A 14,307-nucleotide genomic window follows, 5' to 3' on the forward strand; every position below is an offset into this window, starting at 1 on the left:
CTTGGCCATCATTCATTCTCTCTCCTCTGATTTTTAAAGATACCATTTCAAGTTCCTTGTCATTCACAATAGCAGTAATACCTCCACAAACAGGTGATTCCAAGACAGTTAGCAATTAGAAAACTGTACTTAAGCGTACCCCTCTCCCCATCAGTATTGCTCAAATCTTGACTAACTTTTGTCTGCTTGATATATGCCAGTTTCTGAGAGAAGTGAATGCAAATCTGAAGAAGGGAGAATTATAGATTTGTAAATTTCACCCTGTGAATCTGGCAGTTTTTAATGTGAACATTATGATGTTTTATGTGTATACAGGTGCAGGATTGCTGTACATTTCTGATGAATTGTTTTTTCTTCACTACTAAATGACCATATTCGCTTTGTATTATTTTTCAAGGGCAGTTGTAATAGAGTTCTTTATTTCTCCTTTCCTGCCTTCTTTGGAATTGATCATGCTTTTCTGAATGAAAATCATACATTTCTATTATTTCAGTCATTACACTTAAATTTTTGAATGCATGCTCCATTTAGAATATACTGTTAATCAATACCTCTATACACTTTACAAAAAATATAAGAACTTTAGAATTCTTCAACTCTCAATGCCTCTCACATTGTTATGTCATATTCTTTAATTCTTTAGTTTTATCCCATTTAAGAGTAGTCCAAAATTAGTTATTATTATTGTTACCTTGTAAAACCTGTTTAACATTTTCTAACTGTCATACCACGTTGCATTTTGCACAATTCCCTTACATCTATATTACAGTTAAAAATTCTCTTAAACATTGCCTAAATCTTCTGGTTAAGCTAACTGGTATTTATTTTGATTGTTGTATTTTCATTTTTAGACATCATATTTGTTTCTTTCCAAACCAGACTCTCTTAAATTTGCTGGATCCTATTTTACCACAGCTCTAGTCCTTCTCTTCTTTCTTTAAACCTCTAAAGGTGGAGTCGTTCATTCTCTTTCAGAAGTTTCCATCAGCTCACATCCTCGAGTTTGCCGTGACCCTGTTCTGTGATGAACTGTTTCGTCACACGGTTTGTGATATCTTTATTGGCAAGGCCAAAGGTTTTCATTCACGTCTTGGCCTGGGGTGTCTACAGCCCAACAGCCGTGGGAACTGGACTCCACTTCTTCAAAGGGTCTTCAACCCAACTGGAACGTTCTCCAGACCCAATATTCTGTGTGGGTCCCGCCTGTTTCCTAACTGTTGTTGTCATAGTTACTCATACACCTAGCTTAGGTGCTTTACCCTTATCAGTTGTTTTCCTTTCTTCCTTCCTTTTTTTTTTTTTTGGTGGCAGGGTGGGGAGCAAACAGCGTCTATGCATTTGCTTCCCATCTCAAGCACGTCCTGCCAGCAAATTATCTTGTGTGCTTTGCATGCTTCTCCCTAAACAGATTGCTTGATTCTTTCTACTTTTTAGAGGCTTCTGAGTCTCCAAAAATCCAAGTTTTCTTCTAACTAAACTTAGTTCCTGTGCTCCCAAAGTAGTGTAACTACTTCATGTGGGAAACTTAGATCGGCTTATGGAGCCTTTACTCAGCTGTGTGTCTGACACGGTATTTTCCTTTAAAATCTGAACAACTGGAATCTCCACCCATTCAAAATTCACTAGTAATTCTCAATAAGTCAAAGAGCAAACATTCTCATTCTAGGCCCTCTCAGCCTGCACATGCCGTGTATGTATTTTTAGTTAGCAACTGCTTTTCATTAAATAATGTGATATATAGAGATGGAAATACACAAGGCAATTTATTTTAAGTGTTGAATCAGAGATCCTTCCTTAAATGATCTTCATTTATTCCTCATATTTTAGGATATGTTCATGTACATGGAATTAAGAGTAGTCTCAAGACTTCGTTGACAAAAATATGAATGATGGATGGCTAGATAAATGAAGAATAAACAATTAGATAGTATATTTCCCTTCCAAAGATAAAAATATAATTTAAAAGTTTTTTCATTGGATCTTTCTCACATGTACAAATTCTAAATGTACAACAATATTTAGGTACAAGGTATAAGAGAAGATATTTTAACTTTTGTTTACATATATTATACATATTATATATAAATGTATACAGTATTTGTTATTTAGATAATAAATATATATGTATTTATATATGCCTTGTTTTATATACATGTGCTGAGTCTTAGAGTTGAACCATTTTGACTAATATTTAGTTTAAAGAAATTCTCTTCATTTGTTTTACAAAGTATATTAATAGAACAGAAAATGAGCTTCATAAATTTGGGAGAAATTATATATTTTCTCTCTCTTAGTTTATGTTTGAAATGCAAATTTAAGCATCAATTCATTTCTGATGCTTCAAACAAAAGTCAGCAAATTATCTGACACAAGGGATAAAAATACAGCCTACGGAGCTAGATTTCAACTACAGATTTTAGCACTATTTATACCTAGTACATCATCACTCATTTTGTATATTCATGAGGAACAAGTAGATTTTACATTGTTTTTCACGAACTCCATCAGGCCAATCAGTGTTGAGGACAGTCAACTAAACATGGCTGTTCTGGTGCACATCCCTCCTGAAGAGGAAGGCGGGGTTTCTGGGAGAGCTAGTCACAAACTTAACTTACTGATGGATGATATTTCATTTGAAAATAAAAATGTATTATACCTGACGTTGGTCAAGGGGCATTTGCAGAAACTGCCGTCCAGTAAGTCTGTGTTAACATCGTCTCACAAACTAAAAACAAAAGATCCTTACCAGAGCACCAAACAGCCGGCCCTCCCTCTGCCCTGTAATGTTCAATCTAGGAGGTAAACAAGTCGCATTGAGACACATCTTCTCAGACACTGTTCCTTGCCTGACACGCGTGTTAGACTGACTGTCGGATAAATGCTGTTTTCAGTCCCAAACCACAGTGTCTACACCCTCCAACTGCAGGCGTGTGGTTCCTCGTGACTGAGGTCATTTGTGCACAGGGGGCTAGGACAGAGATGACAGCGCCCCTGCAGGAAAGGAAAGGAGCTGTTTTCTCCCTTTTCCCACAATCATACCGCCCAGTTAAAAACTTGGCTTTTCTTGATCAAAGGAAATCAGGGAAAGAGTGAGCCCCAGAGTGTTTTCGTCTTCTTGGTGTGTACCGCCCCGTCAGAGAGGGGGCCACAGATTTATTATGATCAGAACAGTCTCACGTACTGGAAATGATCAAATCTCTCTGGATTTTGCAATGAGAGATTTTCTGCAACACTCAGAGTTCTAAAAAATATGACATGGCATTCTTTTTATTTGCACTTATGGTATAGGAAGCTGATAGGTTACAACAAGAAATATTTCTTAAGCTAGAAGAGTCCCTATGCACGTTACAGCCTTTAATTGTGCATTATTTCAAGGAGTGTTAGAAAATGAAAAGAGAAAAGATCTTCAGTGTGTTGAAGGCTTAAATGAACTCACTTGCTCTTAAATCAGCGGTTTCCATGTCAAATGTGTGACTACAGGTTAAATAGTAGAAATCCCCGCCCAGGGTTCAGGGGCAGGTGACACTGCCCGCGTTTCTCTGGGAAATCAGTGGGCATCCCAGGGTCTCTGCAAACCAGATAGCGGGTTCCCTTCACCAATTCAGGGCTGAGACATGGAGCCGGGGGGCAAATCCCCCCCCCCCTCAACGGGTGACCTGGCCGCTCTGAAAGGCAACATCCAAAAATTATCCCCATGGGGTAAATTCTGGTGAAATTACTTTAAAAAAGTTGTTTATAATACATAATCTGATAGGCTGACTGCCTCAGTACAATGAAAGTTACCCACGGGATGAGTTCATTCTTACATTCGTTCCTATGAATTCTTCCTCTCTACACATTTGCAGCGTGAAGAACGTGGCTAGAAGCGCTGGCCTATAACGTGTCACCTCCCAAACCGCATGGCGTGGGGTGTGGGATCCACGGGCGTGGGTAGATGTAAAAAGCCACTAAATTAACACAGAGCTTTTGTCTTTATACAAAAGACATCATCAGGTGGATGATACCGTGACAACACCTTCTATATTCACGTAGAATTGGGTTGTTCACCCAGGGCTTTCAGGCGGTGTTTGCAGTGAGCCTGCCCAGAGAACCAGGAGATGAGTTCCAGCCCCAGCTCTGCCTCAGTTTACGTGTGTGACCTTGGACTACGTTCCGTAAGCTTCCAGAACACAGACCTCTCATTTGTTGGTGAGAATGTGAAAAGCATGTAGCATCGGTCAAGTACGCAGAGAGAGTAGCCGTATTTATACAGAAAATCAGAAACCTCGAAGTCTCACACCACTACCCTGACCTTACGAATATGCCTAGAATCTGTTCACCAAAACAACTTTTTTTTTCTCTTTTTGAGTTGTTCGGGTATTTCTCCACTGGCGCTGGCACACCCCTCGCAGACCCAGGAAGCTCAGTCTCCTTCCTCCCTCTGAATCTCCCATCACCCACGCATCCTGCCACCCAAGTCCTGCCTCAAGCTTGTTTATCTAAAGAGGAGAAGGAAAGGAAAACGGAAATTGAAATAGCAGCAACAGAGCCGATAAATAACACGGTCTGACGAAATGCTCTGTTTTGTAGGCACACACCCAAAAGGCAAAAGACACTTCAAAGCCAACACAATGTCTCTGCATTTTTACCCAAAACGTAATGAATCTGCATCATCCAGTGTCTAAGCTAAGAAACAGCTGCTTGTGTGTGGCAAAATATTGAATATGGATCTAATATCTGAAACAGTGAATTTATAAAGTAAATTAAAAATCAAATGAATAAAATGACATCTTTAGAAAAATCTCAGTGATCACAAATACGAATTCAACTAACCAACTGTTTATTTTTTGTACCTAGGTTATCACAAACAGCATTCTTTTAACAAGTATTTATTAAGTTTCATAGATAAAGCAAACACTGCAGGGTCTCGAGGAGCTGAAATTTGGTAGGAGACAGACCAGTAAACCACAGCTATAAGCCAGTTGGATAATGAGGGTCTACAGATGTCCGGGAGGAACAGAAGACTAGCCACTCCCAGTGCTGCCTCCGGGCATGGGGGGCTCACAGGGGAAAAGCACTTGAGCTGTAAGTGGAACAAAGACGAAGCCCTTCAGGAGAACAAGCAGGGAAAAGGCACTTCAGACAAATGGAAACGAGTTTTGGCCAAACCATGGGGACCGAGAGCAGGTGAGTATTTCAGTAACGTAAGCTGCGGTGGAGGGTAAAGGCACAGTGGGGTGTTGGTGGGCCCTAAGGCTGGGGAGCGGGCAGCAGAGAAAATCAGGACCTTACCAGTTGTATAAATTAATTTAGATATTTAAGTTAGTGTCTAGACCATGGGGGAAATTCCGGTGATCACTATATGGAAATGTGGGGGGCAGCCTTGTGAGAGCTGGGACGGAAAGCAGAGAAACTGGCAGGGCAACGCCCCTGGGCTCAGGTGAGGAAGGAAGAAGGCGTCAGCAGAGCCATTAGTGACAGAAGCGCTTGGCTGGCTCTGGGGGAGATGATACCAAAGCTCCACTTCTCATAGGTGCATAAATGATGGCTACTCTTACGTAATAATCCAAGGAGAAATTAAAAATGTTTAGTTGAGACAGATTTTAGAAATGATGAAAAGAATAGTTTTACAAAAGAAGAGGCCAAGTCCAAGAGTCCTGTGATGGGTGAAGGTGGCAGCTGCATTGTTACAAGCTGACGTGTGTCCTCCCAAAACCCATGTGTTGAAGTCTCAACCCCCAGCACCTCGGCATGAGACTGTATTTGGAGTTAAGGGCCTTAAAGAAGTAATTAAGTTAAAATGTGGTCACAGAGATGGTGCCTAATCCAATAGGACTGGTGTCCTTACAAGAAGCGGAGGTTAGGACACAGACACCCACAGTGGAAAGACCATGTGAAGATACAGAGAGAAGACAGTCGTCTGCAAGCCAAGGACACACCTCAGAAAAACTCAACCCTATCAACACCTTGACCCTGGGCTTCCAGCCTCCAGAACTATGAGAAAGTACATTTCTGTTGTTTCAGCAGCCCAGACTGTGGTGTGCATGATGGGAACCCTAGCTTACTAGTACATGAGTCACTAAGCCTAGAGCCCATACTCTCAAACGCCCTTTCTAGTGTCTCACACTCTACCCATGCATCAGTATGTTCCCATCCTCCAGTGAGCATTCCTTTCAGATTCTTCCAAACTCTGTTTTTTGGTTGGAAATTATAAACTAATTTCTAATACTTGACCAAGGTTGTTTATATGTAACAGAAATTACTGTGCCCAAGAAAACATCTGAGACAAACCATTGACCAGACTGGATGTCTTGAGGATCATCAAAGTGATGATTTATTTTTAAATAGTTGTTGAGCACCTACTATTTGTCAGCTCTGTCTAGAGGACATTGTAAGGATAAACAATCCTGGGTTTCTATTATTAAGGTATCTGCAGTCGGGTAGGGAGAGAGAATTTGTACAAAAATAAATGTGATAGAAGCCCAGATGTTGCATGCTATAGGAGGACACGCACCATGGGAGTTCAAGCAAAAACAATTATTCTTAGAAAAATGGAGTGGGAAAGGGAGTAACCAGGGGAGAATTTATGATTTAACTGGTACTCGGCTAGTCCTTGAATAAAGGTGGCATGTGGCTACAGGAGTATTTATGCATGCAGGCATGTGGGTGGAGGGTCTAGAGCATTTCAGCTACAGGGAAAATGTGTGAATAAACTTAAAAAGAAGGGAGGGGAAACAGTGAGTATTTCAGTGTGAATAGAACATAAAATATGTGAAACACTTATAAAAGATGGCTTAGGTCTACCTTTTAAAGAGCCACGAACATCCACGAAATTGTACTTCATTGAGGAAGCAAAAAATCTTGATGTAAAAAAAAAACAAACCAATTTGATTCTGTAAAGTATTTTACCACATGCGATTGAAGCAGGACAGCATTACGAAATTACCTTTGAGGTCAGTTAGTATTACAGTGCCTATGCTTGGGAAGTGGCATTCATTTTTCATTAATTTATTCATTACCCAATAGAATATTAAGTACCAAGTATGTGCCAGCTAAACACCAATGAGCTAAAAAGACCACTCCTTGGCTCTATGTGATCAGTGAGAATGGAGGGGATGATGGGGTAAATTAAAAATTATGATGGAGGCAGGAAGGGTAGGATTTTACCATGAGTAGGTGTAGATTGAATTATCCATTGCCTAAGTGGATCCAGGGTGTGAAGAATGAAAATCTCAAAAATCTCTAGGGCTTCCCTGGTGGCGCAGTGGTTGAGAATCCGCCTGCCAATGCAGGGGACACGGGTTCGAGCCCTGGTCTGGGAAGATCCCACATGCCGCGGAGCAACTGGGCCCGTGAGCCACAATTACTGAGCCTGCGCGTCTGGAGCCTGTGCTCCGCAACAAGAGAGGCCGCGACAGTGAGAGGCCCGCGCACCGTGATGAAGAGTGGCCCCCGCTTGCCACAACTAGAGAAAGCCCTCGCACAGAAACGAAGACCCAGCACAGCCATAAATAAATAAAAAAATAAATTAAAAAAAAAAAAAGAAAAAAAAAATCTCTAGAAATATCTGTGATTATAGCCTAGAAGACTAAGACAAAAAAAAAAAAAACCACACACACAACTTTTATTTCTAAAAATACTGGGGAAATGAAATAACATTAGTCAAGTTGAGTAAATTCCAAAAAAATTTAAAAGAATAGAACTAAAACAGTTCTTTAATAGAACTAAATAGTTTAATTTAATAGATTTATTTAATCTATTAATAATCTATTTAATCTATTAATAATCTATTTAATCTATTAATAGATTAAATAGATTTATTTAATAGATTAAATTAATATTAATTTAATTTAATACAACTAAAATAGTTCTAAAACATGGAAAAGAAATTCAGGTGGTAACTTCTGTCCTCAAGAGGAAAAGTAGAGAAAATGAAAATAAACAAACGACAGCAACATACCCATTGTAAACTTCAGGCACTTTGAGGAACAAAATATTTTCAAATTTTAAAGAACTGGCAAAGAAACTTTTTAAAGAAGGGAGACAGTCTGAGAATCTTCTGTGAGCCATAAATATGAGACATAGTACATGATGAAGTTTTGTTTTGGGCTAAGTTACAACATCTTGAGAGTAAAAAGATGTCTGGGGGGAGTCAGAACATGTTGGACCATACTTCCCTTTCCCCATCCTCCATGCGTTCACTGCCAGTATACAGAAATACAATTCATTTTTGTATACTTATCTTGTGTATCTTGTATCCTGTGACTTTGGTGAACTTGCTTACTATGTCTAGAAGTTGTTTGGTAGGTTCCTTGTGATTCTCTACAGAAGTAACTGTATCATCTGAAAACAGCTTTGTTTTCCTTTTCAGTCTATAGACCTTTTCCTTTCCTTGCCTTATTGCACTGGCAAGAACTTCCAGCACCGCGTTTAATAAGACTGGTGAAAATGGACATACTTACTTTGTTTGCAATATTTGGGTGAAAGCATTTGACCATTCACCCTTTAACCTGTTAATACAGTGGATTACATTGATGATTTTTGAATATTAAACAAGCCTTGAATTCCTGGGCTAAACCCTCTTAATTACGCTATATTATTCTTTTGATATATTGCTATATGCTATTTGTTAATATTATGTTAAGAGTTTTTGCATCCATTTTCATGAGGAATATTGGTTAGTGGTTTTCTTTCTTTGTGCTGTCTTTGTCTGGTTTTGGTAACAGAGTAAATACTACCTTCAAAAATGAATTAAGAAGCATTCTTTCCTCTGCTATTTCTGGGAAATTAGTGTTAAATTTTCCTTAAACATTTAGTACAATTCTTTAGTGAAGCCATTTGCACATGAGGATTTTTGAACTAATTCAACTCCTTATTACAAGGAAATATCCCCTATATGTGATTATTATTCTGATATTGTGCTGTATCTCCGGAGAGTTATTGGACAGGTTTCTTTAAAGTTTAGTTATTCCGATCTATACGACAAGGCATGGTACTTAGGGAAAAAACAAACTTGCTCTTTGAGAGCTTTAACAGTTTTTTGAATTTCTGCTGCAAAATTGCTGAAATCCTGAGCAAATTTTGCTTTTGCCAGAGGCCTTGCATTCCTACCATCTTCATCCACATTCAAGTTATCTTGCTGCCCGTTTATACAAGAAGTAAATGAAATGCTGAAAAATGGAAGTGGCATGAGGATAAAAAGAAAATCAACTAATATTCCCTAGGCATTTGGAACATACAAGGCATTGTGATTGCTGCTTTGTGTGATCACAGAAAGAAAAATATGTGACTGGGATTAGAAATTAAAATTAAATGCCATGTGAGAAGATAATCCAGAGTCACACCTGCTTCACATAGTTTATTTAAAATGATAACCAAGTATTTATTGTGGAATAAAGGGACCGTCATGTAGTATTACATACATATTTGACATATCATTCAGATCTCAATGAATTGTTCATTTCACTTCACACAGTGAAAGAGCGATGACAAATTAAATATTACATATTATGTAGCACCCAGGTGGGAAAGATGCCTGCTCTATTATAAATTCATGGCAAGAACTAAATTAAGGACACTATGGCTAACAAAAATCTAATCTTGTACCACATGCAAAATAGCTCAGTATTGTTGATAATAAAAGGAAATAAAAGTCTTGGGTTGAGTTTAAGATATGTTTCTTAGAGCTTAACTGACGTTCTCAAGAGACAGAGGGAAATTGAAATGAAAGTTCCATCCATCTACGATTATGATGTATTGTTTAAAAAAAATTTATATAGATTTGATTTAGTTGACATGTTATCTGTGCCTCAAGTTTTCAGTTTTTGTCCAAATTTTGTTAAAAGGTGTTCCTTGTGAAGAAGCCATTGTCACTTTCAAAATGGCTCTGCTTGATATGTGCCATCTATTGCTTAGTAAAGAATGGCTTACCAGAAACACCACGTCCTATGAGCTTGTAAAACAATTTGTGAATCAGGGACATGTTACAGAGCTGACATCAGAGAGGGCATTTAGAAAAGGGAAGCACTGAAAAGGAGCCAAAGTTACCAAGGCCAGCCTCTTAGCCACTAGATAAACTCAGTCCCTTAAGACACTGTGAATTACAGGCACCATGAATCACAGCTTTTACTATGGCACTGGGTGAAAATCGATTCCAGTTTACAAGTATTGATATGGATAATATCAATAAAAACAGGTAATTTTAAGTAAAATAATGTGACACTTTTGTTTTCTTAGCGCTCTCTCCTGTAAACCCGCGGTGTCTCATCAAAGAGGATTTAAGCACAAAGAAGTCTGGATAATCGTATAAAGGTATAACCAAGACTAAAAGCACTGAGTGCAGGAAGGTGGGGAGCGGCTGATGCAGGCACGACCGAATGTGCAAGAGGGGCTCCCACCCAACAAGGATGCGCTGGGCACTGCCACATGCCAGGAGTTCTGCTGAGACAGATATGCGGGCACTTCCAGCAGGCGGCTCGCATTCTCCCAGAAAAGACGGGTTGGCAAGCAAGCAGGGGATGAAGGATTTGTTCCAGGAGGACAAAGAAGGAGGCAATGACCTCTGCCTGGGGGCGGAAGGGGGCGTCAGGGAAGTTACATGAAGGGGACTAAAGCTCTCCATCCACTTTGGGGACCACGTCATGGTGTCTGCTCTACCCCAGGCTGTAGTCTAAGTGTTGGGGACCCCGCTGCGTCCCTAGATCCACCTTCCAGCGCTGAGACACTTCACATAGCCCTGTTTCCAGATGAGATACTGCAGCTTAGAAAGTTGTCAGCATGTCCATATTATATTGCTATTAACTGACACAGCTGAGATGCAAACCAGGATTTTAAAAATTTCTGGAGCCCCTCACCACTACACAGACTGCTCCACCCATGGAGACCGAGGGTCATGTGACACCTGATCAGATGTGTGTTTTAGACAAGGTGGAAGGAGAGAAGACAGACATGGATACCAGTTAGGGAGATTATTGGGGGAAAAGGATGGGCATTATGGATGCTGCTATATTTCAAATTCTTATTGAAAACATGAAACTTAGCATAGAGTTTGTAAGAAAAAGTAATGATATTGATTAAATCAAATGGATTTTAACTCATGAATAGTGTATGGAAAGGAAGGCTCCAGGATGTGAAGGACAAAGTTCCTACAGAGTGTGCCTTCTGTCTGCCTCAGCTGGGGGGGCTGGGACTGCAACATCCTATGGGGAATTTAATTACTCCGGGATCTGTTGAGTGTTTACTCAGTGAAACGGATACATCCAGGCACAAGCCACTGCTCCTGTTTTCAGAAGCTTCCGAGGAGATGCTGAGGAGACACTTTGTAGAGAAGTAACTATAAGCGAGCATCTAGGTGTCACAAGAGAGGTCCTGAGAGATTTCAAAGGAGTAAGGTGGACATTTCTCAATTTTCTAAGACTTCAAAAATATTCCATGTTGGTCGCAAATTAAGCCTTTCTTGCAATACCTTATACATGAATTAAAATCAACTTAACTTGGGAATTCTCTGGCGGTCCAGTGGTTAGGACCGGGTGCTTTCACTGCCGTGGGCCCGGGTTCAAAACCGGTTCAGGGAACTAAGATCCCTCATGCTGCGCAGCACGACCAAACAAACAAAAAAAACAACTTAACTTGATAAACATGATTCCCTTTCTTGCAAACAGTAAGCTGAGTCTCATGTTTTCCTAAAGAATCTGACTCTGCTCTTCTGCCGCGGGCCCACGATGCCGCAGTACCAGACCCGGGGGAGTTCAGTCGCGCAGCAGAGAAACTCTGCCTCGCAGACCCTATGAAGGCACGTGTGGTTCTCAAATATAGGCATTCTGATGGGAGTTTGTGTATTAAAGTAACAGATGATTTAGTTTGGTTGGTGTAGAGAACTGACCAAGCTCAAGATGTAAAGAAGATTGAGAAATTCCACAGTCAACTAATGCGACTTATGGTGGCCAAGGAATCCCGCAGTGTTGCCATGGAAACGGACTGAATGGTTTGAAATGAAGAATGTCTTGCTCTTAGAAAGTAAATATCTTTTGAATTTGAGAAAGTGTTGGGACAGAAAATACTTTATGTAACTAAGTGGGCTATTCAGAAGCCAAGAGATCATTTTTTGTACTTTGTTTTTTAATGTTTATTTAGAGAGCTAAGAATGTAAATGCTTTCAGTTAGAAAGCCTTTATTTATTTTTGGAAATGGAACAAGGAATGCCTCTATCTTGGAAGCTTTTTGCAGATTGTTTGATGTTAGGCAAAATAAATAATTACTCTCTGGTAAGTTTGCATCAGTAATTTGAAAATGAGATATCAAGAAAAGCCAATTCTTCCTTAAATTTAGTTAATCTGTCTTTAAAAGAAAATTAAATGTAACCATTTTGCTGGATTGATATATTTCTTTTGGAGCATAAGTTTTGTGCTGTTGATGACCAGCAAATATAAAATACGGTAACTGGAATTAACTGTGCACAGCAGTATAGCTGATTATATACGGTAGTGTAGTCTCAATTATATCTAAAAATAACTGAAAACAAGTATGCTTTACCTTAAACTTTACAAACTTAAACTATATATTTTTGTTTTGTTGTTGTTTTTTAACATCTTTATTGGAGTGTAATTGCTTTACGATGGTGTGTTAGTTTCTGCTTTATAACAAAGTGAATCAGCTATACATGGACATATATCCCCATATCTCCTCCCTCTTGCCTCTGCCTCCCACCCTCCATATCCCCCCCCTCTAGGTGGTCACAAAGCACTGAGCTGATCTCCCTGTGCTATGCGGCTGCTTCCCACTAGCTATCTATTTTATATTTGGTAGTGTATATATGTCCATGCCACTCTCTCACTTCGTCCCAGCTTGCCCTTCCCCCTCCCCATGTCCTCAAGTCCATTCTCTACGTCTGCGTCTTTATTCCTGTCCTGCCCCTAGGTTCTTCAGAACCTTTTTTTTGGGGGGGATTCCATAAACTATATTTTTAAATATAAGGGATTCATAGTATCATTAACCTGTTGAGCAAAGACTTACTTTGAATTAAATTTTCAGTTCTCAGAAACATCTGCCGTTACTTTAAATGCATGAACAGAATGCTCATTAATGGATTGAAACCACCATATTACAGAAATATTTGCCATCTACATTTTCTCAGAAGGGCTCAGGATTATTTGAAGTGTTAAATTTTTGCATACCTCTATGACACCTCAACCCATTTCTCTCATTACTTAACCAACGTGTTAAGTATGACTGTCACAGCTGTTCTCCATTAAACCAAAAGTATGATATTATTTGATATTTATATTATATTTGTAACCTGAATTTTACCACCTAAATACAATGTTCACATGTTGATTCCTACATTAAAATATTTTTTGTTAGGAAAAAAAAAGAATTTGAAAAATAACGACATACATATATATGTATATATACTAACGGATCTATAGGTACCTACTTTTACACTGTTACCTCAACCTACTGTCTTATCAACAATCAATAAACCATAAATATTTGCAGATCTGGGTGAGGGAAAAAAGGAACAGAAATGAAAACCAAAAGAATACAGCTAAAAAATAAGTTTCAATCATGTAATGAAACTCAGTTTTTCTATTTCTGAACAGTATATAATTTTTGTCAATAAATATTTATGTAGAACTTTCTAAGTTAAGGTATTAGACTAAGCACTGCAGGGGAAATAAAAATGAATGAGGCATGGTTCCTGATTTTGAAGAGTTGGCCAGTGGGTAAACACAGCATTTCCAGTGAAGCCAAATAACCCCCCTTCTAATCCTCATATAAAAAGGAAAAAAATACAGAGAAAAGGTGCTGCCGGCCATCTCTCATTATCTATTTTCTCTCGTGTATTTTTTAGAAAGATAGAACTTGAGAATTTATTTCAAAGCACCAATGGAATATGAAGGTCATTTACATAAAAGCCACAGCAAAGAGTGGCCTCTGTCAGGTGACAGGCACACAGGGAAGCACCTGGCGCTGTCCTGTCACAGAATGAGCGCTGGGGGTCCTTCTGTGGCGGGGAGCTCAGGCTAGCACCCCTGTAGGACCAGCTCGCTTAATGTGACAGCTGAAATGTTTTATTCCTGACGTCTACTTTTTTAATTCACCGTGGCATTTATCCCTAGTTATTACTGAAGAGGCAAAGCATCCTTGATTGCTGACTGTTTGGCTTTTACATACACAACATCTGAATTTAAACAGTATGTTAATTTGGTAGATGCTTTGGTCATATATACATGCATATATATCTTATATACATATATCCATATGTATACATCTGTATGTGTGCATGTATATATACATACATACACACACACACACCCGCACAAGTGTTCT

General features: G+C 39.2%; 1 protein-coding gene and 1 pseudogene across 12 annotated transcripts in view; one reads left to right on the plus strand and one right to left on the minus strand.

The window, feature by feature from the left end:
* The window catches only part of LOC309646588 (uncharacterized protein), a 341,945-nt gene that overhangs the window by 137,995 nt on the left and 189,643 nt on the right, over window positions 1-14,307 (minus strand). The gene's annotated exons all lie outside the window — the stretch shown is intronic.
* LOC309646594 (signal recognition particle 9 kDa protein pseudogene) lies at window positions 7,848-14,300 on the plus strand (annotated as a pseudogene). Its single transcript has one exon. The product of its transcript is annotated as a signal recognition particle 9 kDa protein pseudogene (transcript).

Source organism: Balaenoptera physalus (assembly GCF_965194825.1).
Source record: "Balaenoptera physalus genome assembly, chromosome: 17".
Classification (NCBI taxonomy): Eukaryota; Metazoa; Chordata; class Mammalia; order Artiodactyla; family Balaenopteridae; genus Balaenoptera; species Balaenoptera physalus.